The sequence below is a fragment of the Lissotriton helveticus genome, chromosome 2_1 (genome assembly GCF_964261635.1).
Source record: "Lissotriton helveticus chromosome 2_1, aLisHel1.1, whole genome shotgun sequence".
Taxonomy (NCBI): Eukaryota; Metazoa; Chordata; class Amphibia; order Caudata; family Salamandridae; genus Lissotriton; species Lissotriton helveticus.
Genome location: NC_136059.1, coordinates 811,817,251 through 811,843,056, shown reverse-complemented (window position 1 = coordinate 811,843,056; position 25,806 = coordinate 811,817,251).

The window sequence follows — 25,806 nt, the reverse complement described above, 5'->3', positions numbered from 1 at the left end:
TTCAGCTATTATATCAAGAGCCACTGGAATTATGTGATTCTAGCATAATTATAGATCTGCTGCATTTGCCACATAATCCAACATCTGCAGCATGATCTGCTGATTTTGACCCCAAAAAATGTATTTACTCAAAAGGTTTAAAAGTTACTAAAAAGCCGCAAAAGGTGTTGCTGCTCTGTTGAAGGCCCTTTGTAAAGTTGTACTAGTCCCCTTTTTGTTGTTCATTGCCATATTTAGGTGTTAAACTGGTACTAATGAGGTGCAACCACAGATTGACTGTTTATCTGGAGAACATTCATGGTTGTCAATGATAAGGACTACCAGGTTCTAGAAATCTTTGTCAGGAGGGGGTCTTAACGCCTACATCTTCTTGATGGGGGTCTCGGCATCAAAAAGTGTAAAGATCACTGCTTTAGAGGGTTAAACCCCCCAGGTGTAGATTGATCCATTCACTTCCAAACAGAGATCTTTCCCATAGTATGTGATATAACAATGATGAGTACCGAATTAGACTAATCTCTGCCATGATTTGTGTGCAGTCTGGCAATGTAGTTGACTAATTTGTAGCAGGATTGTTATGTATAATTGTATGGATGTTCTGTATCTTTTCCCTGGTGATCAAATCGTCACCATTGCCTTCACTTTCAGAGGTGAAAGAAGACAAGGACCCACATGTGAGCACAATATTAGGCAAAGAAGGGAATTTAGACTTCCAACCCTACAAGTGAAAGGGTTTATGTTCTTAAATCTTTGCTTAAACACTTTGAGCATTCAGACAGTGTGGTTAGTGGTCGACATCTTATAGTCACCAAGGCGTAATTTGGCATATATTCTCAAAAGAGCAGTGCTTTGAGTTTTTTCCTGGATGTTGTATTTCGGTGATGGGAGAATTTGATTAGACTTTTCCTAAATGTGTCCCACTCCTCCGAACACTAAATGTTGTGATGTATTTCAATGGAGATAATATATCAGCCTAATAATAAAAAAGTAAGATAGCTGTTAATAAAGTTATGAAGATATTCCCAAACAATGCGAACTAAGAGTCAAACTGTAATTGGAAAGTTGAAGTGATGAATCCTGACAGTGCATAATCCCTACCTGACATCAAGTGACAACAGAAATATGGTTTAAGTTAAGTTGCATGGTTTCCCCAATAATTCCACAAGGTCGGTGTCTGCAATATGGAAATCTGAGCATGATAGAACAGATGTTTAAGTAAGTCTTAGTCATCCTCTTTTAGTGTGCTGTGCATGAACAAGAGCACCACATCGTAGGATTGCTTCTTCTTTCATTAATCCACTCTGAAGGTGTTTGCCCCAAAACTAGCTGGACTCCTACCACTATCCTTGCCTAAGTTTAGAAGATTTTTCAGCTGAGACAAAAGGATGCATTGGTGGATACAAAAATATGTCAATAAATTGTTGAAGGATTGAAGCAAAGGCTATCGTGTAGATCTGAAAGGCAAAACAGTAGATGCTGGTTTTAGAGAGCGACTAGGTAATACTGATTTCAACAAGAGAGCTTGATTGCACTTCAGAGAGATGTTGTGGTCACAGGGACAATATGTTTGAGTCTAGGGGCACTGATGAATTTTTCCGCTTAGGTGGTAGGTTGAGCAAGCTGTTTTTCTTGAAAGTCTTCATCGTTGTCTTTTTGGATAACCTGGATTAAATAGCTGGAAGTCTACTTGAGACAATTGGTGGCGTATTAAATTGGAAATTGCAAATATGTTTTTAGTTATTATTCATATGTTATAGCTTTGTGCAAGAAAACCCTGGGCTAAACTAGACCGGGCTGGCAGTGCCATTGAGTGACAACATGTCTTCTGAGAGATTAATGCCTATATTATCGTAAGCATCTTATGTTGCACAATAAGGTTTTACACATTTCTCACATCTAATTATTAATACTAACGCCAGCCTTCCAGAATTCCCATGATTTCCTTTTTGAGTGCTGCTGAGTAGTAGAAGATTTGAGAAGCCCAGAAAGTATAATTTCTAATCAGTAGATGGGATAACCCACAACTTGGACTTTTGTTTTCCACTTAAGATGTTCTTAATCATACGTGTTTCAAATGAAGTTAGAGCATTTTACACTGCAAGCTACTAAAATAGAAAACTATGGACTGCTCCTTACACCGTACTATCACTGCCATTTGCTTTCAATCAAAGATGACAATCCATAAGAAGACCTTCTAGTGGTTGTGGAAATTCATGAGGCATTAGTAGTGATGAAAGAAAGCCACCTCAACCACTACAGGTGATGTGGAGAGGATCAGACACCAGAAAATCAATGTTAACCGTTTGTGTCTCAAAGACGGAAAGCCACTCTGGGGTCCATTCACAAATGTGTGTCACCACAGTCACTTAATGTTGCAGCATATTGTGGTGGGGGCCCATTCACAAATGTGTGTCTCCAAATCCAGCCATTGATATATGAGTTTGTATGTCTTGTCAAAGGCAACAAATGATCCAACACAATGCGCATGGACAACAAGAAGAAAAAAAACAATGATGGCAAGGTCATTTCAGATTACTGCCAATGCTGATTCTGTCTTCTAAGATGGCCTAAAACCTGACTAAAGCATTCATGTGCTGATTCCCCTCCTTAAGGTATTGTTTTGTGTGCATCATCACCTCCTCAAGGGTTTAAGCCTTTCAAGTCATCCCTGCATGGGTGGGGGATTAGATAGTGGTATTTGGATAATAAAGGCTTCTACACAATTGATTAACAGATGCAGCAACAACACTTTGCTGAAGGGAGCTGATGATAAAATATGTGGATAAAGGATCCACTGTATAGGCAGACTAACAACCACCATGAAGTTATTTTGTATTATTCTTTATTAAATTGAAACATGATACATCAGATAAGAGTTCAATGCTTTTCTGTAGAATGGAAAATATCACTATATTCACATTAATATTAATACAAAGACCAATAACAAAGGTAGGTGTGTAAGAAGAGATTCCTGTCAGATGAAGAAAGGAAAGAGTGGGAGAAGTTACCCCTTCTGGTCCATTTCAACAATCATAGAAAAAAACGAATACATAGAAACATCAACATAATATCAAGTAAGAGATTGCTTGCTTAACCTCCACGCCCAGCAGTGCCTCTTCAACCCCCTTGGACAGCGTTCTGTCAGATCTTGTAGTGTGTCACAGGCAATGTTCCCTCTAATTTTATTTCTCCATGTGCGGCAATAGACGGTATGAGTGTGCACTTCTTTCATCCATATGAAAAACAAAATGTCATCTTATGACAATGTCATCAACCTATTCCTTTCAAACTAGGCTTGGTATGGGGTTGGGCGTATGTGAGGTGTCCCTTAGCCATTTTTTCTTTTTTGTGCAAAATGTTGACATTTTAAAATACTTTTATCCAAATGTGTTATTAAAACAGGTATGTTTAGACAAATACCTTGACATATGGTAACAAAGTACACATTTTAAATGGCCTACCTTTTTGGATTCTTAAACAATTTTGAGCGCCACACCCCAGAAATTCAATTAGCCTGATTTTTTGAGTTGCTGAGCAAGTGATCCAGATTTTCCTCATGCCCAGAGCTGCCAATTCCGGGGGTATCAGGAATTCTGGAAATGATGACTAAGCAGACCATTATATATCACATACTGTGAATTCCATATATTTATTAGCAGCAGAAGACTTCTGGAGAGTGTATGAGGCCAATAGCCATACATAAATAAACAATCACCTCTAGGTACTAGAGTTTCCACAGGTTTTGAAAAAGACAATCATATTTTCACATGATATTTGTTGGATCACTAAGACACCAACTATTTTAGGACTCTGCTCATGCACAGGGTCGTACAGCCCAGCCAGACCCTTGGCTTAGCTCTGGCTCTAATCTCCCTGTTAATATGTTAGCTCGCCCACAACTAAGAGGGGGATAAGTACAATGAGAGACTGGACTTGTCGGGAACTGTAAACTCTGAAAGTGGAGAAAAAAAAGAAGCAGAACTGGTGTGGACAGGACTAACCAGGATTATCAAACACCATAGATGGACATAGATGGAGAAAAACGCAAAGATGGACTGGAAAGGAGGACCTGTACATCCTATAGAAGGGAGGAGTGAAGCAGGTCTGGCCTGGTTTGGACTGATTAATTACCTAGCTGTAAGGAAAGAAGAGAAAAGCAGGAATTGAGTGCCTCCCTTAAATCATGTCCTCCCTTCCTTATACCCTTTACTTGTTATCAGTCTTTACAATAATTACTTATCTTTTATTTGGCAGTACCTACCATATAGGTAGGGGCTCTAAGTGCTGTAAAAAGTATGTCTGTAACCAAATTATGGCACTTCTAGTGCTTTTATGGGGCTTCTTCCTTATAAAAAGATAGTGTTCTCCACTCTATGCCAAGTAACTATGCTAAAACAGATAGGACCATATTTACAAGCCCGTTGCACCACCGGTACATCACTTTTCCCATGTTAAAAATGACGCAAAAGTGGTGCAAGGGGCTTGTAAATTAGACCCATACTGTTTGGTCAGTGTTTATACCTCTGCACTGTTGCCTATTCCTTTGCTTCCTAGCTGAACTCCAATGACAGTGTACTCCAAGTGATAAAACTTTGTTTTTCATTCTCTTTTTATTAAACAGTGGTGATGGTACAGTGGTAGGCCACACGGCCAAGAAGCAAGAACAGACAGTGGTAAAGGTTCATAAGCATGCTCCTAAAATAAGCTCCATCTCATTACAGAATTAAACAGTAAGCAGGTCAATGTCCAATTCAGCCCTCTGCAGTTCAACTGAAGGAGATACACATGGTTCACCCTGTGATATATTCCATTTAGCCCATTTGTGGTCCCATTTTGCGGGGCAACCCCTGTGTTTAAATCCATCTTTTTCAGCAATCATTGCGTTTTCCATGTCATTGGTCCATTTGGGGAATTTAGGCAAATCTCCGGTCCTCCATACCTGTGCTGTATTCCTTTTGGCAAGGGCAATGCCCAGGGAAGCCCATGTGCGCTCTGTTTGAGTCAGATCCGTGGCCTCCCACACATTTAGTAAGCACAGTCACGGGGAGTGAGTGATGGTTTTCCCTCTTGCCATCGCTGATTTAGAATTAATTTTCACCCAGTATGGCTGGATATTTGAGCACTCCCAGATCATGTGAAAAAGGTACTCTCTGCTGTGCACCATCTAAGACACCCAGGATCCAATCGACGTCCCATCTTGACCAGTGTGTGTGCGTAGAGGTAGGATCTATGCAGGATTTTAAGCTGAATGAGTCATAGCCTCATGGGATCGCCACTTCCTTGGGGGAGGAGAGGGCCTCCTGCCAGTCATCATCCTCCAAGTATCCCAGGTCTGATTCTCATAGCTGTCGAAGACTTATTAAAGGGTCTGGTTTGTTGTTTATCAATTTACATAGGTGAGTGAAATCGCTTTATGTGTCAGGGGGTCTGCCAGAAGCCGATTTTCCAGCGGGGAGGCCTCGGGTAAAGCCTCACCACTAGCAACAACAGTGGTGAGTGCATGGCGAATCTGTAGGTAGCGGAATTTCTCTGACCCCGCCAGTTGATATTCTGTTTGCAAATCTTTGAATGAAATCATCTTGTTTCACTTCTACAGATCACCCACTGCGGAAATACCAATTAAATCCCATGTATCAAAGCCCGGGCATCTACTCAGTTTACTGAGTTGCTCATATTCCCTCCGAGGGAGTGAGCAGTGTCAATTTCTTGTACCACCCCAATTGTTTTGTCACATTGTACCAGAGTGCAACTGTGTGGGCTGTGGGGCTGGTGAAGTGTTGTTGTTTGGGATTTGAATAAAGTGCATGCTGATATCGCCCCAGGGCCAGTACCCATCAGACTGTGCAGTACGCCTGCTCAGACGGTGGGTTAAAGACCCACTGATTGACCATCGCGACCTGGAAAGCCCAGTATTATTGTTTCAGGTCAGGCAACGCAATTCCTCCATCATACCACCCCTGGTCAGTTTATGTGTCGCAATGCGCTGATTTTTCCCATCCCAAAGGAGAGTCCTAACCTTGCTCTCCCCACTGATAAAATAGGTGTCCGGGACTCTGTTGTGGGTGTTCTGCAGAATGTACAAAAATCGAGGCAGGGCCAGTACTTTAAACAATGCTGCTCTACCAAGCAAAGTGAGGGGCAGTGACTGCCAGTGAAGCACATCCTTTCGCCGTCTGGTCAGTGGGGTCTTAAGATTAATATCTTAGAATTGGGCCGGGTGTTTAGTGACAAAATCTCAAGATAGCGGAATCCCTCAGTAGCGACTATAATATTGGTGACCTTAGGCATCCGGGGCACGGAACCCCGCAACATGAACAGGATGGACTTTGTCCGATTAAAAGTATAACCCGAGTGGGCGCTGAGGATTGCGAAAATATACAGAATCCTGTGAACCAAAGCCGATGGAGCTGCCATGTACACAGGACATCGTCAGCATAGAGGGAGATTCTATCTTTCTGTTGATCTGTCCATTTCAGCCCCCTGATCATGGGGTCACCCCTGACCCAGGTCGCCAGAGGCTCCAGCAGTAAGGCAAATATGAGGGGTGACAGGGGGAAACCCTGCCTAGTCCCCCTCTCTAGACGGAAGCAATGGGAAGTATGTTGATTGACGACTACCTGGGTGTTGGGTCTGTATACAATAGTTTGACCCATTTTATGAAGTGTGGGCCAAATCCCAGATGTTCGAGGAGGGCAAATATGTAAGGCTACTCGATGGTATTGGATGCCTTTTTTGCATCCAGTGACAGTAATACTGCATCTTAGAGAATAGTGTGAGTTCTCCCCATCACTCCATGCAACCTTCGGAGATTTAGAGCCGTGTTACGGCAGGGCACAAAACCCGATTGGTCAGGGTGTACAAGTTTACATTTGACGCGGATTAAGTGATTGACCAGTACTTTGGCCAATATTTTAACTTTGGCAGTTAAGAATGAGATTGGACGATAGGACTCACATCTCGTCACTGGTTTGCCTTGTTTATGTATGACGGCTATTGAGGCCAACATAAAGTCTTGGGGCAGGGACCCTGTTTGGAAACTCTCTAAGTATATTGCACAAAGACATAATCTTGCAAGCATTTTCCCGGTGGTATCACCTAACTTATATTTTATGGATAGTCACTCTTTGTTTCATCCTAGCAAACTCCGTCACTAACTGACGGTAGTCCTGCCGTTTAACACTTAAAGTGTGGGTAAACTGCTCATCGCCGCTAATTACCACCCAGTCCTCCAACTCCTTAATCTCTCACTCTAGAGTTTCTAATATTGCCTTCTGTTCCTTTTTACATCAACCAACAATGAAAGTGCCTGACCTTTGATTACTGCCCGAAGGTTCCCCATAAGAATTGGTGGGATTGAACTGTATGTGTGTTCTCAATAAAATAGTGATCTACTCCATTGAGCAGGGTGCTCCTAACCTGTAGGATCTTCAGGCTCCATGGATGTATGGATAGGGTGAGGCGGTGATGACCATGGGACAAAGTCAACTAAGTCAGAACACGGAGTGATCCGAGATACCATGTGTCAGGAACTTGGATTCAGTAAAGTAGGAGAGATCCTTGGCGTGTGTGAGCAAATGGTCAATTCTGGACTGACTGCCATGCGCGCCGGAGTGAAATGTAAAGTTCCGGTCCAAGGGATTAAAATGGCACCAGAGATCCACCAAGCCAAAAGCCAGGAGAAAGTCCATCAAGGGGGAAGTATCATGTGGATTCTGTCTAGGGGGCCGCCGGTCAACCCAGCCGTGCACCGTGAGGTTATAATCACTGCCCAACACTAGGATGCCGACTGGGAGGTCAAGCAGGAGTTTACCTAGATCAGCCAGCGTGGTTGATTTAAGCGCTGGGGGAATATAGATTGAGAGTACATTGAGTGGCTTCCCCTCCCATATCCCAGCTATCACAGTAAATCTGCCCTGGCCATCAGTCCAAGTGTTGTTTACTATAAATGGACAGTGCTTGCGAATAAGAATGCCAGTTCCTCTGGAACTAGATGTAAAACCCGAGTGTGCCACCAATCTGCAGCCCCATCGATCAAGTGCCTTGCAGGTGTTAATGATTAGGTGTGTCTCTTACACTAAAGCAATGTCTGGGGCCCGCCTCTTGAGATATTGGAGCACAACCCCTCTCTTCAATGTGTCCCCCACCCATTGACGTTCCATGTAATAATGCGAAGTGTTCTCTTCGCATTACGATCCGACATGATACGTCTAGGCGAATTGGGGTGCTATCCACCCATATCCAGAGTGTAGATAGTCAATTTCACCAACCCTGAGTGTGTCTGCATGGATGATAGGTCTTGCACCGCTTCCATTACCTAGAAACAACAAGAAAAATGAATTAAACAAATCCCCCCACCCCCAAAATATCCGCACCCTCCCCCCTCCCTGCCTCCCTGCATGACCGGCACTGAACCTTCCGCCACCCCAAACTTGCAGAGTGCCTATCGCCCACCCTCAAAATAATCGGGAACCTGATCTAATCCCACTCCCTGTGGCATCAATTTGCTTTAGTGCTTTTTCTCCAATCGTTAGCCTGTTAAACGGAAGCATAACAGACAATGAATAGTAAGAAAACTACGATACCCCACAGCAAGTAGCCGTCACGCCCTAGATCTGTTGGTAATAGCGCCAAGTAACCTCAAAGTTCTGATATAAACAGTTCTGCAGTGGGTAGGCATGCGCCCGCAGGGGCCTAAGAGTTTTGGCCATATCGACTGGAAACCACCATCTCACACCTTCAATCTGCCTGTGTCTTTTCTGCTGTACCCTGGCTGGCTGCTCGACCTATCTTTATTCCCAGTGTCACAAGTTGCTTTATGGTTCCACTTGCCGACTGTGCCAGCCGTTGAGCCAGTCCCATGCATCCTCAGGCCTGGTGAAGAACCATGCTTTTCCTTTGGATTCAACACTCAGTTTTGCTGTAAACAGCATAGCATAGTTGATTTCTTGGTCGCGCAATGCACGTTTCACTTCCAGGAAGCTATGGTGTTGTTTCTGCAATGGCAACATGAAATCTGGGATGAAGGTGACTTTGCAATTATCAATGGTGATCAGTGGGGCCGCTTTCGCCGTTTGGAGTATTACGTCCCTGTCTCGGAAGTTAAACACCCTTGGCAGGATCGGCCGAGGCGGTGCACCAGGCTTGGATCTTCCGCCCGGCACCCTGTGTGCCCTTTCAATGTAGAAGTATTTGGGCAGACCCTTTGGCTGGAGATGCTGCAGTATTAGGTCTTCGTCTTCAACAAATAGGTCCGCCGCTTTCCCTTCCACACGTTCCGGCACTCCCAGTATTCGGATGTTATTGAGGCACATTCGCCCTTCGCAGTCATCGAGTTGCCATTCGAGCACATCTTGATTGACTTGAAGTTCAGCTACGTGACGTTTTAGGAGGTCCGTGACAGACGTTAAGTCCTTAGTTGTGGTTTCAACCTCTTTGATGAGCCCGGCCATATTTTGCATGTCTGCCCTGATCAGGGAGACCTCAGAGGCGACGGTGTCAATGCCACTTTCTAGAGAGGTGTGTACAGTCGTAATGGCTGATAGGATGTCTTGTAGTGTGGGGTCTGGCTAATCCCCCACAGATTTTTTAAAGTTTGTTTGTCTCACCCTGGCCTTTTTGCCACGCATACTTTTCCAACTTCACCTGGAGTGTGCCGCGGCAACTGCGGCCACTCACCATGATGTAGCCGGTGCATAGGGTGTGCTAGATGAAGGATCGGGCTGCACTGGCTACTCGCCGCCACCTCCATAAGAGACTAGCCCTATCCGGCTTGTCGGGTTTCGCCGGCGAGGCCCACGTCAAGGGAAGACACACTTCAGGGGATGCACACCCCATGAAAAGAGGAGGGAGGGGTGGAGCATAGACGTGCTGTAAAAGTCTCTCCTAACACAACAATGATGGACAGAATGTGGATCAATGTCACACATTCACCCCAGTCCAAAGATCTGGGCCCAAATCCATCGTTTTTCCACTCCACACCACCCTGGGTTAGACAATAGCGATATGCAAATCAGCGCTGACCCTGTGCCCCATGGGAACAGTCCAGTCCGAACTACAAAAGCCATGTCCTTCCCAGAACGGAAACAAGCATCCGAGGACCGGCCCGGTTTCGAGGTAACACCTCTCATCAGCCCGGCTAGCTTGATTCCAGTGGTGTGGAGTGCCTGGGACTCACGTCTGAGCATCCCCAGTACACTTAGAGCGGTAACTGCAAACACAACTATGATGGACCGAATGTGGATCAATGTCACACATTCACCCCAGTCCAAAGATCTGGGCCCAAATCCATCGTTTTTCCACTCCACACCACCCTGGGTTAGACAATGGCGATATGCAAATCAGTGCTGACCCTGTGCCCCATGGGAACAGTCCAGTCCGAACTACAAAAGCCATGTCCTTCCCAGAACGGAAACAAGCATCCGAGGACCGGCCCGGTTTCGAGGTAACACCTCTCATCAGCCCGGCTAGCTTGATTCCAGTGGTGTGGAGTGCCTGGGACTCACGTCTGAGCATCCCCAGTACACTTAGAGATATAACTGCAAACACAACAATGATGGACAGAATGTGGATCAATGTCACACATTCACCCCAGTCCAAAGATCTGGGCCCAAATCCATCGTTTTTCCACTCCACACCACCCTGGGTTAGACAATGGCGATATGCAAATCAGCGCTGACCCTGTGCCCCATGGGAACAGTCCAGTCCGAACTACAAAAGCCATGTCCTTCCCAGAACGGAAACAAGCATCCGAGGACCGGCCCGGTTTCGAGGTAACATCCTCGGATGCTTGTTTCCGTTCTGGGAAGGACATGGCTTTTGTAGTTCGGACTGGACTGTTCCCATGGGGCACAGGGTCAGCGCTGATTTGCATATCGCCATTGTCTAACCCAGGGTGGTGTGGAGTGGAAAAACGATGGATTTGGGCCCAGATCTTTGGACTGGGGTGAATGTGTGACATTGATCCACATTCTGTCCATCACTGTTGTGTTTGCAATTACCGCTCTAAGTGTACTGGGGATGCTCAGACGTGAGTCCCAGGCACTCCACACCACTGGAATCAAGCTAGCCGGGCTGATGAGAGGTGTTACCTCGAAACCGGGCCGGTCCTCGGATGCTTGTTTCCGTTCTGGGAAGGACATGGCTTTTGTAGTTCGGACTGGACTGTTCCCATGGGGCACAGGGTCAGCGCTGATTTGCATATCGCCATTGTCTAACCCAGGGTGGTGTGGAGTGGAAAAACGATGGATTTGGGCCCAGATCTTTGGACTGGGGTGAATGTGTGACATTGATCCACATTCTGTCCATCACTGTTGTGTTTGCAATTACCGCTCTAAGTGTACTGGGGATGCTCAGACGTGAGTCCCAGGCACTCCACACCACTGGAATCAAGCTAGCCGGGCTGATGAGAGGTGTTACCTCGAAACCGGGCCGGTCCTCGGATGCTTGTTTCCGTTCTGGGAAGGACATGGCTTTTGTAGTTCGGACTGGACTGTTCCCATGGGGCACAGGGTCAGCGCTGATTTGCATATCGCCATTGTCTAACCCAGGGTGGTGTGGAGTGGAAAAACGATGGATTTGGGCCCAGATCTTTGGACTGGGGTGAATGTGTGACATTGATCCACATTCTGTCCATCACTGTTGTGTTTGCAATTACCGCTCTAAGTGTACTGGGGATGCTCAGACGTGAGTCCCAGGCACTCCACACCACTGGAATCAAGCTAGCCGGGCTGATGAGAGGTGTTACCTCGAAACCGGGCCGGTCCTCGGATGCTTGTTTCCGTTCTGGGAAGGACATGGCTTTTGTAGTTCGGACTGGACTGTTCCCATGGGGCACAGGGTCAGCGCTGATTTGCATATCGCCATTGTCTAACCCAGGGTGGTGTGGAGTGGAAAAACGATGGATTTGGGCCCAGATCTTTGGACTGGGGTGAATGTGTGACATTGATCCACATTCTGTCCATCACTGTTGTGTTTGCAATTACCGTAAAAGTCTCTCCTGGCCACTGCAGATGGTGCCCTCCACCTAGCCCAAGTTGCGTGAATGACTGTGGCCAAGGTCAGAGAGGATGGGAAAGCACAGGTCTCCCCCTCTACAAGCGGTCCCAATGTCTGCCGCCTCGTAGACGTTACACAGGGAATCACCAAGATCTCAGCGCTCCTCCCCACTCAACGCAATAAGAATGAGATGGCCGGTGAAGGTCCACAATCTTCCCTCCCGGGGAATCAGGTAGGGGATGCAGGCGCCGCAGCTGCGCCACAAAGCGGTGTCCTGAGGTCCAAGACGCAGAAGTGTTGCTGCTGATAGTGGGGAGGCCGGTGCACTGAGCCCTGTCTTGCTCAGTGGCTGGGAACATCCCTTAGATGCACAGAGGTAGGCCTTCGTCCGGCCTGCGCTCTCTAGGAGTTGCGGGGGCAGAGCACTCACCAGACAGTAGGCGGCCGATGCGTCAGTGGTGCACAGCCTCTGCGGAGAGAATGGAGGCCTAGGGTGCACACCGCAGCCGCGGTGTAGCAGTAGGCAGGCGGCCGGAGGCCTACAGGGCACGCCTCATGTTGTCCATGTCGGCAATCCGGGTCTGGCCAGAGAGCTCTGCAGCATTTGATAAATCAGGGTGGCCGTCGGTGCAGCGATAGTACACGCTGTGGGGTGAGCTTTATTACAGATATTTTTATCTGGGGCAAAGCTGGTTTATGTGGATTTTGCGGCAGAGGTTCGACGAAGCTAAGCTACCGTGCAGCCATTTCCCTCGGCAGTTGGCCATGCCCCCAAGAGGAATGTATGACGTTACAACACATACATTTACAATGCAGTTTTTACATCACAACATCCTTTACAACGCATTCTTTTACATAGCATGCCATTACATCGCATTTTCAGAAACTACCTTTACAGCGCATACCATTACAAGGCATACCATTACATTGCAATTAAGGTACTTACTGTTGGATAGTATAGTGGTAATATTTACTATTCTAACTCCAGTGAGTGCAACAGTAGGGTAAGTATTGGATAATGTAGGGGTATAAATTACTTTTCAAAATCCAGTGAGTGCAACAGTAGGGTTAGTGTCAGAATGTGTAGGGGTAAACATTACTATTCTAACTCCAGTGAGTGCAACAGTAGGGTAATTGTCGGAGAGTGTAAGGGTACCATGCGTTGTAATGGTATGCGTTGTAATAACTTGCGATGTAATGCATGCGTAGTAGTGACATGCATTGTAATGACATGCGTTGTAGTGACATGCAATGTAATGGCTGCGTTGTAATGACATGCAATGTAAAGGATGTTGCAATGTAATGACTGCTATGTAAAGGTAGTGTGATGTAATGAATGCATTGTAAAGGTTGTTTCCCCCCCAAGAAGGAACGTTTTTAATGCATTAAAAAAAGTCTGCCATCTACAGGCGACAACCAATATATTAATAGCCCATCATTTTCTGTGGACCTCCACTAGAGTAAACTTCTGTCTGGTTTTAAACCAGCATGATGGGTATTTTAATGTCTTTGCCGGCACAAGAAAAAAAAGAAAATAGTCTAAAGTCGGTAATTGTTCCCCTTATGAATATATACTTTAAACGGTAAATGTAAGAAGAAAACACTGTGAAAAGTGCTTTATAGCTGTTCGAGTGATCTTTAACCACATCCTCGCGGCACATTTTCCCTTCCTGCGCTGGGATTTTCAAAAACCCATTATTCATGACGAGCTGGGCTCGTCATGAGCGTGCTGGGAGGCTACCTCATGACGAGCCCAGCTCGTCATGAGCGTCGAAGGGGTTAACTAATAATGAAAGTAAAGAAAGACTGAAAGGCCATATTAAAAATATATAGGTGATTTCATATAAGGATTTGTTTCGAAATCGTGTCTGGGCCTTTGAAGAAACTTAAAACGTGAACAGGTAACTGGTATTTTTCCTTTTCTGATTAAATTGTAGTATATACAGAACCGGAAATTCATGAAGGAAGCACAACTTCACACAACATGTACAAAGTAAAATAAACTCACGTTTGGAACAAATGATATGATAACAAGAAAAATTTTAAAAAGTATATCATCAGAGATATGAGTACTATATTTGAGACCCCTAGTTTGACAGTATCATTGGATATCATCAACAGTATACAACAACTCTTTTTGCTCACCTACAGAGTGTGTGTACAATGAACATTTCCATTCTGACTCTGTGGTGTAGCTCAATGCTAGCAAGATCAACAGGGAGCAACCTTGTCTGGTGTCTCACATCACTTGAAAAGGTGTGGACAACTATCCTCCACAATTTACTAGGATTTTAGGCCCCATAAGCAACCAGAGGACTTTCATAATATAGTCCTATCTCAGACCTAGTCTGCATGGTGCTGAACTTATAGCCCTATTCAAAACAATTAAAGGTCTTCTGGGAAAAACGTTACCAATTTACCATCTTCGTAATGTTTGACATGTCAAAAATGATGTAAGAGGTTCTGAAGGTGGCTAACTGATGTTCTGACAGAGCCGCTCTATTGCAGGGTTTTTAGTAAAAGGGATGATAGGCGCACTGCAGTGTAACATAACTATTTATGTGTCACAAAGGTCAAAACGGTGCTGCTAGGAGAGGGGATGAGCCCTATAACCCCTCAATGTCATGTGGGGACAGACCCTCACACTTACTGAATTACATCCAAAACCTAGTCACACTTCAAAGTAAATCCACAGCATGTATATTCACTACAAATTTAACACAAAAAAAAACAAGCCCTCAGAACAAAAAGATCCATAAACATGTAGGTAAGATGTTGCTTTGTCTTTAATTCGGGTATCGTTAAGCCAAACCAGAAACCAGCTGACACGTGTTTCGTCGCATGTGGAAATAGTTCCCGGACTTCTTCAGGGCTGAATGGTGAACAAGAGGTCTTTGTAATCGCCCTGCCTGTGATAATTCCAACCCGACTGGGCTAATCTCAGGGTATGGATAGTAAATCAATTTCAATTGAAGCGTCGCGCTGCCGGTATACAATACGTTCTGGCTCTTCTAGAACAGTCCTACAGTTTAGAACTCGAGGATTTAGTCAAACCAGGGTATAACTCCTCACGGCCAATCACTGTGTTCAGAACACTGAGCGGCTGTGAGAAGTTTGTGCACACACGCCTCAGATCTGTCCTTTGATTCCTGCGACCATCCCGCACAGACTGGCCTCACGGCTCCCCCTTCTTTGACGCAAACCTATACCCTGGTTTGACTAAATCTTCGAGTACTAAACTGCAGGACTGTTCTAGAAGAGCTGGAACGTATTGTATTCTGGCAGAGAGGCCATCATATCGGTCATCACCTTCAAGAAGTGCACTGGTTGCCAATCAAGGAGAGAGTATGGTATAGGAGACTTATACGGCCCATGGAGCCTTCCATCAGGCTGGCTCGCGGTGTATGGCCAAGAGGATCATTCCATACTATCTGGCAATACTCTTGCATTCCTCTGACGCCATGTTGGTGATGGTCCCAAGAATTATGAGGTAAAAACGAGTGGCCCTTCTTAATCTTTCTTTGCTGACACCACATGAAACACCCTTCCTTCTCGCCTACTGGCTGCGAAGGACGAATGTGCCTTCAAACGCAGCATTAAAACCTGGCTGTTTGAAGTGGTGTATTAGGAATTTGCTTTTGGTACAGGTGGTCAATGAGGTGATAAATTGGTGGTCAAGGTGTGGCAGCAGAAAGGAGATGGAGTCTTGAGGTGTGAAGTCATGAAAAAACGGAGCCTGAGGGCAACGTATACATGTATGTTTTCAAAAGTGGTGCCGTAATGCAGAAAAGCACAACTGATAACATGCATATCGCAGACTTTTTTTTATGTTGCTGCCTCAGTGGTTACTGTCTTTGTCACTCAAATCATTTTGTTACTTTGATTTCATAAGTTACAATCCTTCTAATAAAGCACAGTAAGCTCTCAACCAGTATTAAGAAGCTACATGTAAACTCAGTGGAGGCTCGCACAGGTAAAGCGGTGGTGCGGGTGGGGTGAGGGGTGGTGAAATTCAATAGAAGACTGGCTAAGTAATATTAAATAAATAAATGAAATCACTTACTTTGAGCTCACCACTTCGCCGACGTGGCGATGTGGCGCGCACAAAGTGGTTAATTTATTTATTTATTTATTTAATATTACTTAGCCCAGTCGTCTGTCGAATTCCACCACCCCCACCCCACCACTCTTACCTGTGTGAACCACTACTGTGTAAACTGCAAGCCATATTTTTTCTCAATCTTTCAGTTTTCTATGATTGATAAAAAGGGTAGTAATAAAGACTTGTAGTACAGACAACTGCAACTACTCATTTGTTACGTGTTAAATCCTGACTTAGTGTTCCTCCAGACCAAGTACTCTTAACATATAAGGCCTTCCAGGGTGGATGATGTGTGACTCCTACACCTTATGACCCTAATTGTCTCATGTAACATTTCCTGTACATTCATGTACATGCTTTTTTGATTAATCGCTCTGTATGTGTTTGTGTATAATGTAAATTACTCCAGTGTCTGACATTGGAGTGAGAGTTGCTATTAATAAAATTAATAAAAAAAATAGGAGGCACAAAGATTCATACAATGCATCTGCCATTCTTATAATTCATGAATAGCTCTTGCATAGAGAGGTGCATACAGAGGGTGAGCAAAGTAGAAACCCTGCCTATGTTTCTGATAAGCACTTGTAATAGTATAACAAGCAGAGAGCCTTTGATTTACTCTATTACACTGGAATACGTTTGTTAGGCTCGGGATAGCTTATCCAGGTTGAGAATCCCCAAGAAATAGTGCTGATTGTACTTTAAATGAGACCTTTGTGTTGGGTCCAGCTGAAAAAGAAAACAATAAGCCACGAAAGTGTACAGTTGTGGGCACGTTACACTAACATAAATTCAGAATATTTGACTGTGGGCGGCCAGGGATTTGATTTAGTGATAGCTGCTGGATACGGGACCCGGCTGGATCCCTCTTGTTTCCTACACTATTTTTTTGTTTATCTTTGCACTGGTGGTACTCACATTCTCCTCACTTCTTTCAGTGAGGACAGGCTGCACAGTTTACACACCTGGACACTGACATGACCTGTTAAACGTGGGTGATTACAAAAAACTCTGGGTTTAGAAAATCTTCTGTGATGTATAATTGTACATTTATAAATTTGTGTTTTTTTCAGGTAAGATTTGTACTCAGACAAGTATTTAGTAAAACTAGTGCATAATCCATAGCAGAGCCGTGTTTTATGATGCAAATCTACATCTACAGCATCTCAGAAAAGTGTCTTTCTTTTATTTATTTTTTAGCTCGAGTGATTACTTAGCTCTTAACTACAGGAATGCCATTTGCTGGCATATATCACCAAGGTTATCATTTCCAAATGTAGGCTCACCCTGAAAGAAATTGCAATTTTAGATGTGACGGCACAAATCTAATTTTCTGTCTGACAAAAATCCCTTCGAAGACGCTGCTCCTCTTGTAGAATTTGCTAGATATAGAAATGCTGCCCTTACCACAGTGATTCCGTTTTGGAAGCAATCAAAACATCTAATTTCAAGCTACTTTCCATAAAACGAGACAATTTTCTTCTATCCACTAACTGCTTAAAAAATAGAAGGCGGATAGCCCCAAATGTGGACATAAAGCTAGTACAAAAAGCTAGTACTCGTAAATGCCCATTGTGAATTCCCAAAGCCCTAAACTTAGACATTTGTTCTAATTTTAGACCAAATGTCTAAGTTTACCTTTGTGAATCGAGCCCAAAGTGAGTGTCTGCACATTTTGGCAAAAATTCACAGATCTTGATTCTATGAATCAGAATTTTGGCCACAGTTCTAATATTGTCTTCTTGACTATCTGTTTAGCTTTCAGGTACAAAACGTAAAAAAAAACTGTAACAGTCATTTTAAACTACCAGGTCTGTTGGAGATAAACATCTATCTGTGAATATGAAGTTTTGGAGATAGTCTGTGTGTGGACAAGAAGCAGCAGTAGTATTATTATTTTTGAATTTCACATATCCCAGCCAGGTCCTTTGGTCATCAGGACTATGGCCCTTGTTTTGAGTTAGGAGGATGGGCTAGCCTTTAAAAACATGTAGCAGATATCCTCTAAATCCTATTACAAGAGCTATGGGCTCTGAGGCACTTGTAATATGGCGGACAGGACATTCACCATGTTTGTGACAAAGTATCCTGTCTGCCAAACTATAAGAAAGGCCAACCAGCGTGGATCACATGTGTGCCAAATCATAGAACAACAGGCGAAACCCAACGGACCCTTTGTGTGCCGACACGATTCACCTGCCCAGTGTTCCTCGCTTGAAGACTCAATGCATTGTAGGCAGCAACGTCACTGTGGATTATGCCAACTGATGTTCATCTAAATGACAAATATAGCCAGTAACAGCTGAAAACTACAAATAAATACAGGCGTTAATAAATATGTTTTTTCTGGTGGCGCGTGTCATTTTCATACATCCTGTAAGAAGAAAGATGTATTTTTTTAAAGGAAGAGAAAGCAGTTTGCTAAACTGAAAGCGTGATCCATTTAAATTCTGTAAAAAGTGCTGCATTTGTAAAGATATGGAATTGACGGTAATGCTTCTAGCTTAATATACAATCATTTGCATCTCAAATGTATGTGGCACTTTTACATTTGTGCCGAACGTTCTATTTGACCAGAGAATATTTGTGTACTGTGTGTTGCTACACAGGGATCTGGAACATAGTGAAGGTCATGGAGGGACTGGGAACAGAAACCAGCCTTGGCAATTCTGCTTGGCAGGGGGGGAGTGGCGGGGAGAGGAGGGGTGAGATGCTACTGAGAAGCGCCAGACCCGGTGGAGGGGGACTAGTGTTAATCACCACTGCCGCTTTTGGTACAGGGGGCCCATATTGAAGCACAGCTGCAAAACCCTGTCCCCAGTAATAAAACCGGCTCCCACGGGTCAAAAACCAGCCCACAACCCTTCTGTCCCAACGGTAAAACACCCAGGGCCTCATTTATGAAAAGTGACGCATCGCTGCGTGAAAACAGCGATGCGTCACTTTTCACTGCCCTCTCCCTGCGACACTAACGATGCGTCATATTTACAGTATGACGCATCATGTCACAAGGAGTTAAAGATACGTCAGTATTTATGACGTATCTGTATGGTGCAAAAGTGATACATTGCTGGAGTGTGTCACAAAAGTGACGTAACTCCAGCAGTGTCACAAAAGTGACGTAACTCCAGCAATGTGTCCTTTCACATGGGGCAAGCCCCATGTGAAAGGCCTGCATCAAGATTTTGACGTAATGGTGTCCTAGAAGTGATGCAGTGAAATCTGAGATTTCACTGCGTCACTTCTACGACCCTTTCTTGCATCAATACGCCCCCCTTGCATACATTATACCTGGCGCAGGTATAATGTGGTGCAGGGGTTTACAAACTGACGCATCTACCTAGATGCGTCACTTTGTAAATATGGCGCAACAAGGTGCATTTTTTATGCCACCGGTGCGTCACAAACAGTGACGCACCGGAGGCGTAAAAGTGACGCAAGGGCTCATAAATGAGGCCCCCAGTGCCTGCTATGGCCAGCCCAGCCCTGGAGAAGTTTGGTCAATAACAATTGAACTTACTCAATGAACTTGCGTGTGGGGTTTCATCACTGTTACAGACATCGTGGGTATGTACTCATTCGTAGAAACATATAGGCTCCCTGGCCTGAATGCACATGTTCAGGGCTTGCGATGCCTAATGCTCACTAGTCTGTCAGCCGCCTGTAAGAGACTAGTGTAAATCCTGCTCTTCAGCATCAATGGTCCTGAAAAGCTGTCGTATCCCATGATGCCCTGCAAGCACCTTTGACTTTGAGTCACTATTTCATCCCCGTCTCCATCTGCTTTTGTCTTTGAGAGCACTAAAGCCGGCTGCACTTCATAAAGGGCCCAGCATGTGCTGAATGACTGCAAGGAGGCACGTGACGAGCCTACACCAAGGTAATGAAAACATTACTTGGAGCAGGGCAAAGCCGCTCCTCAAGCGATGCCCCTTTTATTGGTGGGGACCCCTATGTGGTGTAATTGCCCGTAATATATGTGTATAATTCAGAGCAAATTGTTTCATCATTTTTTATGAATTCACTGTAGAGACTTCCTTTGCGGATCAATGCGGTGCTGGGGTGCGCGGTTGGGGCGCAGTTGGAAGGCTCCTGAACTCAACAAGGCCTTCTGCAAAGAGTTAACCTCAGGGACAATAACATATGGAGAAACGTTTCCTGCCTGCACACGGAGGCAGTAAAGTGTGCTTCACATAACACATAATTACAGTAGTTTATTTACCGCTTGAAAAAGTGTTTTCCTGAGGAACCTTTTAATAATGGTTCGATGCTATAGTCTCCTGCCAGCTGTGCGTTATTACCACTTGTTAGCTAGTGCTTCCTGCATCTCGGCTCTCATGTAGGGCCGTACATGCCATTAAATCTGGAGAACTCAATTTTATGCAATAAGAGTTGTACAATAAAGCTAATAGTTTAATTTTACGTTGAAAAGGCAGCCCCGGGCCCGAAACAGCAGAGATCAATTCAATTGATTGAAACCAGAAAGCTATGTGCCTCTATTGGAGAAAAAAAACAGATTGGAACTCCTGATCTGACCAATTTTCGCTAAATGATCGCATTATGTAGCATCACTTCCTTTGCTAAAAGCAAAATCGTGTGCCAAGCTAATGCTTAGGGGTTTTTATTTCTTTGCGAACTTCTGAATACTGTTCCTCCCCTTTTAACCAAAAAGGAATTGAGTTATCTGGTTTTGGGGAGTAGATTGTCGAATATAGAGTTTTCACAATGAAAAGGGAGAAATCATTTTTGGCACCATTTTACTGCTTTCTTTGGAAGATGCTGAATTGCCCATTTGCTGTTACATAAGCAGCAAAAATAGTGCATAGTTAAGTTCCTCTTGTTTTTTGCAACAGTGCAAAGCAGTGTGAAGTACAGTAATTCGGTCTTGAATGTTTAGCTTTGTTCCTTGACATAATCTGATGATGATACATTTTCTTGAAACAAAGCTCAATGGGTAAGATTACACCAGTACCCAAGGGGTGCAGCGGGCAATGGTCATTTATTTTTGAACCTCTGAGCAATTATGTTATTGCAAGAGGGCTTACAAATGCTTGCACAGCTTGTGCCCACACAATACCATGGGATAGTTCTCTTATGGCATACTCTCATGCAAATTAGCAACAGGCTTTGTACACTCCCTTTCACCATATTGCCAGTATGGAGACAAAGGCACATGGGGCTCAGTAGCTGTGTGCCACCAGGGTTACAACAAGTCCCGATGTTTGGGGAGGGGACAATATGTCAACCAATGGAGGCAGGGATAACACTTCAAATAATGGGGTGGCACTATCCATAGAGTCAGTAGAAGAAAATTGAGTGATAAATTGTGTATATGAAACATTGATCAAACCCAACAAGATAATAACAAACATGTTTGTGAATTTGGCAATGTTTATAGGCTACTGGCAGATTTCATTATAAAATGCTTTAAACCCAGTTTTTAAAAAAGTTATTTCAAGATGACAACCCTTTATTGCCTATTCTCAGAAAGGTTAGTGCACTTTCCCTTTTTGAGGTCAAAACTGAGTAGCATTATAAAAGACTTTATCTGCGAACCGGACTCATATTTGTATTTGGCACTTTAAATAAGGATAAGCCGTTACTGGGACATCTGCGCTTAATAGGTAGAAGTAAAGAAGTGTGATACAGGAGTGCATATTTGTTTATATTACTACATAAACTAACTTCTTAATTTTGCACCTATCACACTGACTGCAATCAAAAAGCCTAGTGCAGTCGGATTCTAGAGATTTTGTCCTCCACTTGTTGATGAAGATAATAAGAGACAATTTAGAGAGAAGAGTGTCTTGTGAGTGTTATAATAATACAGGATATATATAGATATTACATATGCATATACATAGACATTCCTATCTATATATTCATATGAAGCGCAGAAGGTAAAAGATGTATGAATGGACTTTAGTACTCAAAAACCTAATGTGATAGTGTTAAGATAGAGCTCCATAGATTTGCTGATTAAATTGTGTCTGTTTTCCTTGCTCATAGTGGCTGGTGTGACACCGAAGGTGCACTTCACAAACAGACACCTGAGAACACAGGTAGGATTAACGGTGCACCTGAACCAGGCACCCCCCCGGAAACGCATTCTGATTTCTTCTCTCTGTCTTTTGTCCCATTCCCTCTTCCCCCCTGGGACAGTGGTCGACGCAAGGTCACATCCTTGTTCGGACTCTGCGTCAGGCGTGAGTGGGGGTCTAGCATTGTCTCAGCAGACAAGTGCTCCAGGTGAGTAGTTTAACACAAACTACACTAGCTTGAAGAGGCAGGACACAGCCATGCAAAGCTCACACAAGGGGAGTACTGGGGTACTGCCTCTGAATAGACTGCTTCCTAGAGAAAATCCACAAGGCATAAGTTAAAGAAAAATTGACATCTGTCTTATAATGCACTCTGAAATAATGATTATAGAGGTGTTTTGTGTAGGTGGCATAGGTATGCCTGTGGTTAGACAAATGATATGTTCAGGCTTTGTGTAGCTGAGCTATTTTTCAGAATACCTTTGGCTCAGGCATCAGACACCTGAGCTATCCCCCAAGTGTTAATAATCCATCTCCAAAGGAAAAGAGCCCCACCCTATCATTTCTGCTTGATTTCCTCTAAAGTTTGCCACCTGGGCTGCATTTAATGCCTAAGAGCACCCACTAAATATATTGGAAATCTATAAATGCAACATATGAGCTGAGCTGAGCTGAGTTGTTACTTCTAATATGCAATACACGTCCTAAGGCATCTTGGCGCTGTACTGACTAGCATCATCCGAAAAGAAAAAAATGATAATCCATAACATGCATGACTTTTTACGGCCTTCCTAAACATAGAAAGGCCCTCTCTTTTACGCGGGGCAAGACTGAGTGCATTCCAAATACAAGAAGCAACAAAAGAGAAGGAACATCTCCCCTCAACTTACCCATCGAGTCTTCTCTAACACTGGGGCCTGATGGCAGGAGGGAATGGTCAAAATTAAGGGATCTCTTAAACTCATAAACAGCATGGTATTCTTTTGATTGTAATCTCTGTGAGCAAAGCAGAGTGCCAACCTCTGCAGTTTACCGTGAGCCTGTGAGAATTTATCACATTTTCTGACATTTTTATGATCCATCATGCTGCCTTATTCAACACCTTGAAGATGGTACATAGCTGACTCAGGAAGTCTAACATAGCACGCACTGATATTGTTCAATCCAGAAATTATGATTATGGTAGCATTAACAACACAAGCATATAGCGGCATTGAATAAAAAAATAAGTTTTTTTATGATCTGTTCGAATGGAATCATGCATTCTTTGTCTTTTGTTGAAGTTAGTGTGGCAGGGTATTCTCCTAGATGTGGTGGGAAGTGATAACTAGGCCTTTCCTACCTGTTGATCTGACCCAAGGCACTTTAAGCCGCCCATTATTTCCCCTATTACAGGTTGCACTGTCCCGGTGCAGTGCAAAACTGCATTAGTAATAACCATTCCAGTGCAGTTATGAGTTAAACCCAACGAAATGGGGAAATACTGTGCAGACCTACATTTTACCTGGCGGTATTGCCAGGTAAATTCATGGTATTACCTAATCTGGCGGTTTATTGCATACTTGTTGCACCTGTTTTTTCAGAAAATCATAAAAGGGTGCAGGGGCTGTGTTAAAAGTGTATAGAGGCTGTTGTAAAGTGAAGGTGGGGGAGGGTGAAGGAAGGAGTGAGAATGTTGCTTGGTAGGGAGGGCATATAGTGCTCCCCATACCCTGTATAATGTTTGGGCTCGGGTCATGGAAGGGCTTAAGGCTAAAATGCCGCCTTTTCCGAAAGTGATTTTGCCTGCTAGATTTTCCAGTCACTAAAAATGTATCCATTGGGTTCATTGTTCTCACACCCAGTAAATCTGGGTGCAGGAACACTGGACCTCTTATTATTGTGTAGAACAGAAATCCACACTCCGAATCAGGGCCATGTCTTTATTGGGCAGCTTGCAGGGGGGATGATTAGGAAGAGAGAGCACAACCTCATGAGGCATGAGAAGCAAAGGAAAATGAACAAAACCTTCTCTACCAGTAAATGGCAATATCAGTTAGGTTCAGTTCTCACAGCTTTATTCGATCTTTATACACAGACCAGAAAAGCACAACAGTACATATAACATTTCCACACCAATACATATAAATATATACACAGTTAAAATAAGTACTAAATACGTTTGCTGTGGTCTGGATGAGCCATTAGTAAACAATTGATAAAATAAAGCTACACAGTACTACTAAGATATACAAAAACAGGCCCATAGAAATGAGGCAACGCAAAAGCAAACAAAAGGGTCCAGTAGGGCTTTTAGAAAATACATGATGGCCCGGCATTGCCTAAAATTATGGCGCCTCAGGATTGGGAGTATAAATGTTTTCCTCTCCTGAGAATAATTTCTGTCTGCACGACATGGTTATTGCAAGGGCAGGGAGCAAGATCTGCTAGTCTGTATTTGTTTTGTGGATGTCCCAGAAATAACGTGATCATATTCAATCGGAAACACAATGAAATAAATCTATGCTGCGCGTTATTTAAACGAGATAGGTAATGGAAACCTTCTCCTGGTATTGACGGGATCAGATCATAAGCAACGGAAGAAGGAAGGATACGTTTTTTTCTCCTTTCAAACATAATTTCATTTTTGGGTATACAAGTCCGTTATCCATTTCTTCGTAACCTTTTTGCATGAGTCAGGGTCCTGAAAAAGCTTTCCCAGCCCTAGGGCTCTCAGTTCAGACTCGACATAATTTAACCACCCAATCCTTTTATAGTGGTCTAATTTACAGCATTCCCTAATGATGGTTTGGGTCAAGTCCACCGTAGTTCTCCGCCATATTGAGAGCAACAGGAGGACTGGGGCCCACCTTATAGTATCACTCAAATAGGTAAACCCCAAATCAAGATGGAAGATGTAATTTGGGGCTGATTGCGGTAGAAATACACACTTTTAAAAGAAGGAGTCTTCCATTTGCTGTAATGCAGCATTAACCATCCCCCAGACACCTGCCCCATATGTTGCCGCCGATTTTGTTTTTGCTAGATAAATATTCTTTATTACATCTAGTGGACTTCCTCCCAATTTTTTAGCAAATCTCTTAACAGCATTAAGACTCCTTTGCATACCCTGGCCACTTTTTTCCACTAGTTTAGACCACAAAAGGTCTTTATAAAAGAGCACTCCAAGGTATGGAAAGGAGTCTATAACCTCGATTCTCGTACCTGCTAACTGGAAGTGGGGATGTTTCTCACCTTTGGTCGCTCCTGCTACAATTATAAATGATTTGGATTCATTAACTTTTAGATCGAGGGAGGCCATGAAGACTGAATAAGCTTTAACTAGTTTTATTAAGGCTAACCCGATCTAGCTCTCAATACCGCATCATCGGCGTACGCCAAGATCGAGAGAGGGGTGTGTTAAAATTTCGGCACGTCCAGTGAAAGTGCTGACAGAGAGGACTCAACCTCGTTAGTATAGATAGAAAAAAGGAACAGGGCGAGCACAAACCCCTGTCTTACTCCTGTTTCAATTTGGAAATGACGGGTGCCCTCCCCCTCCCTTTCATACCTTACACAGGCAGTGGCGTTCGCGTAGAGCTAGCGAATTAATACAATAATCGGCGGGTCAATGCCCATGCCCTCCTTCATGGCCCACAGCCTAGAGTGTGATACACAGTCAAAGGCTGA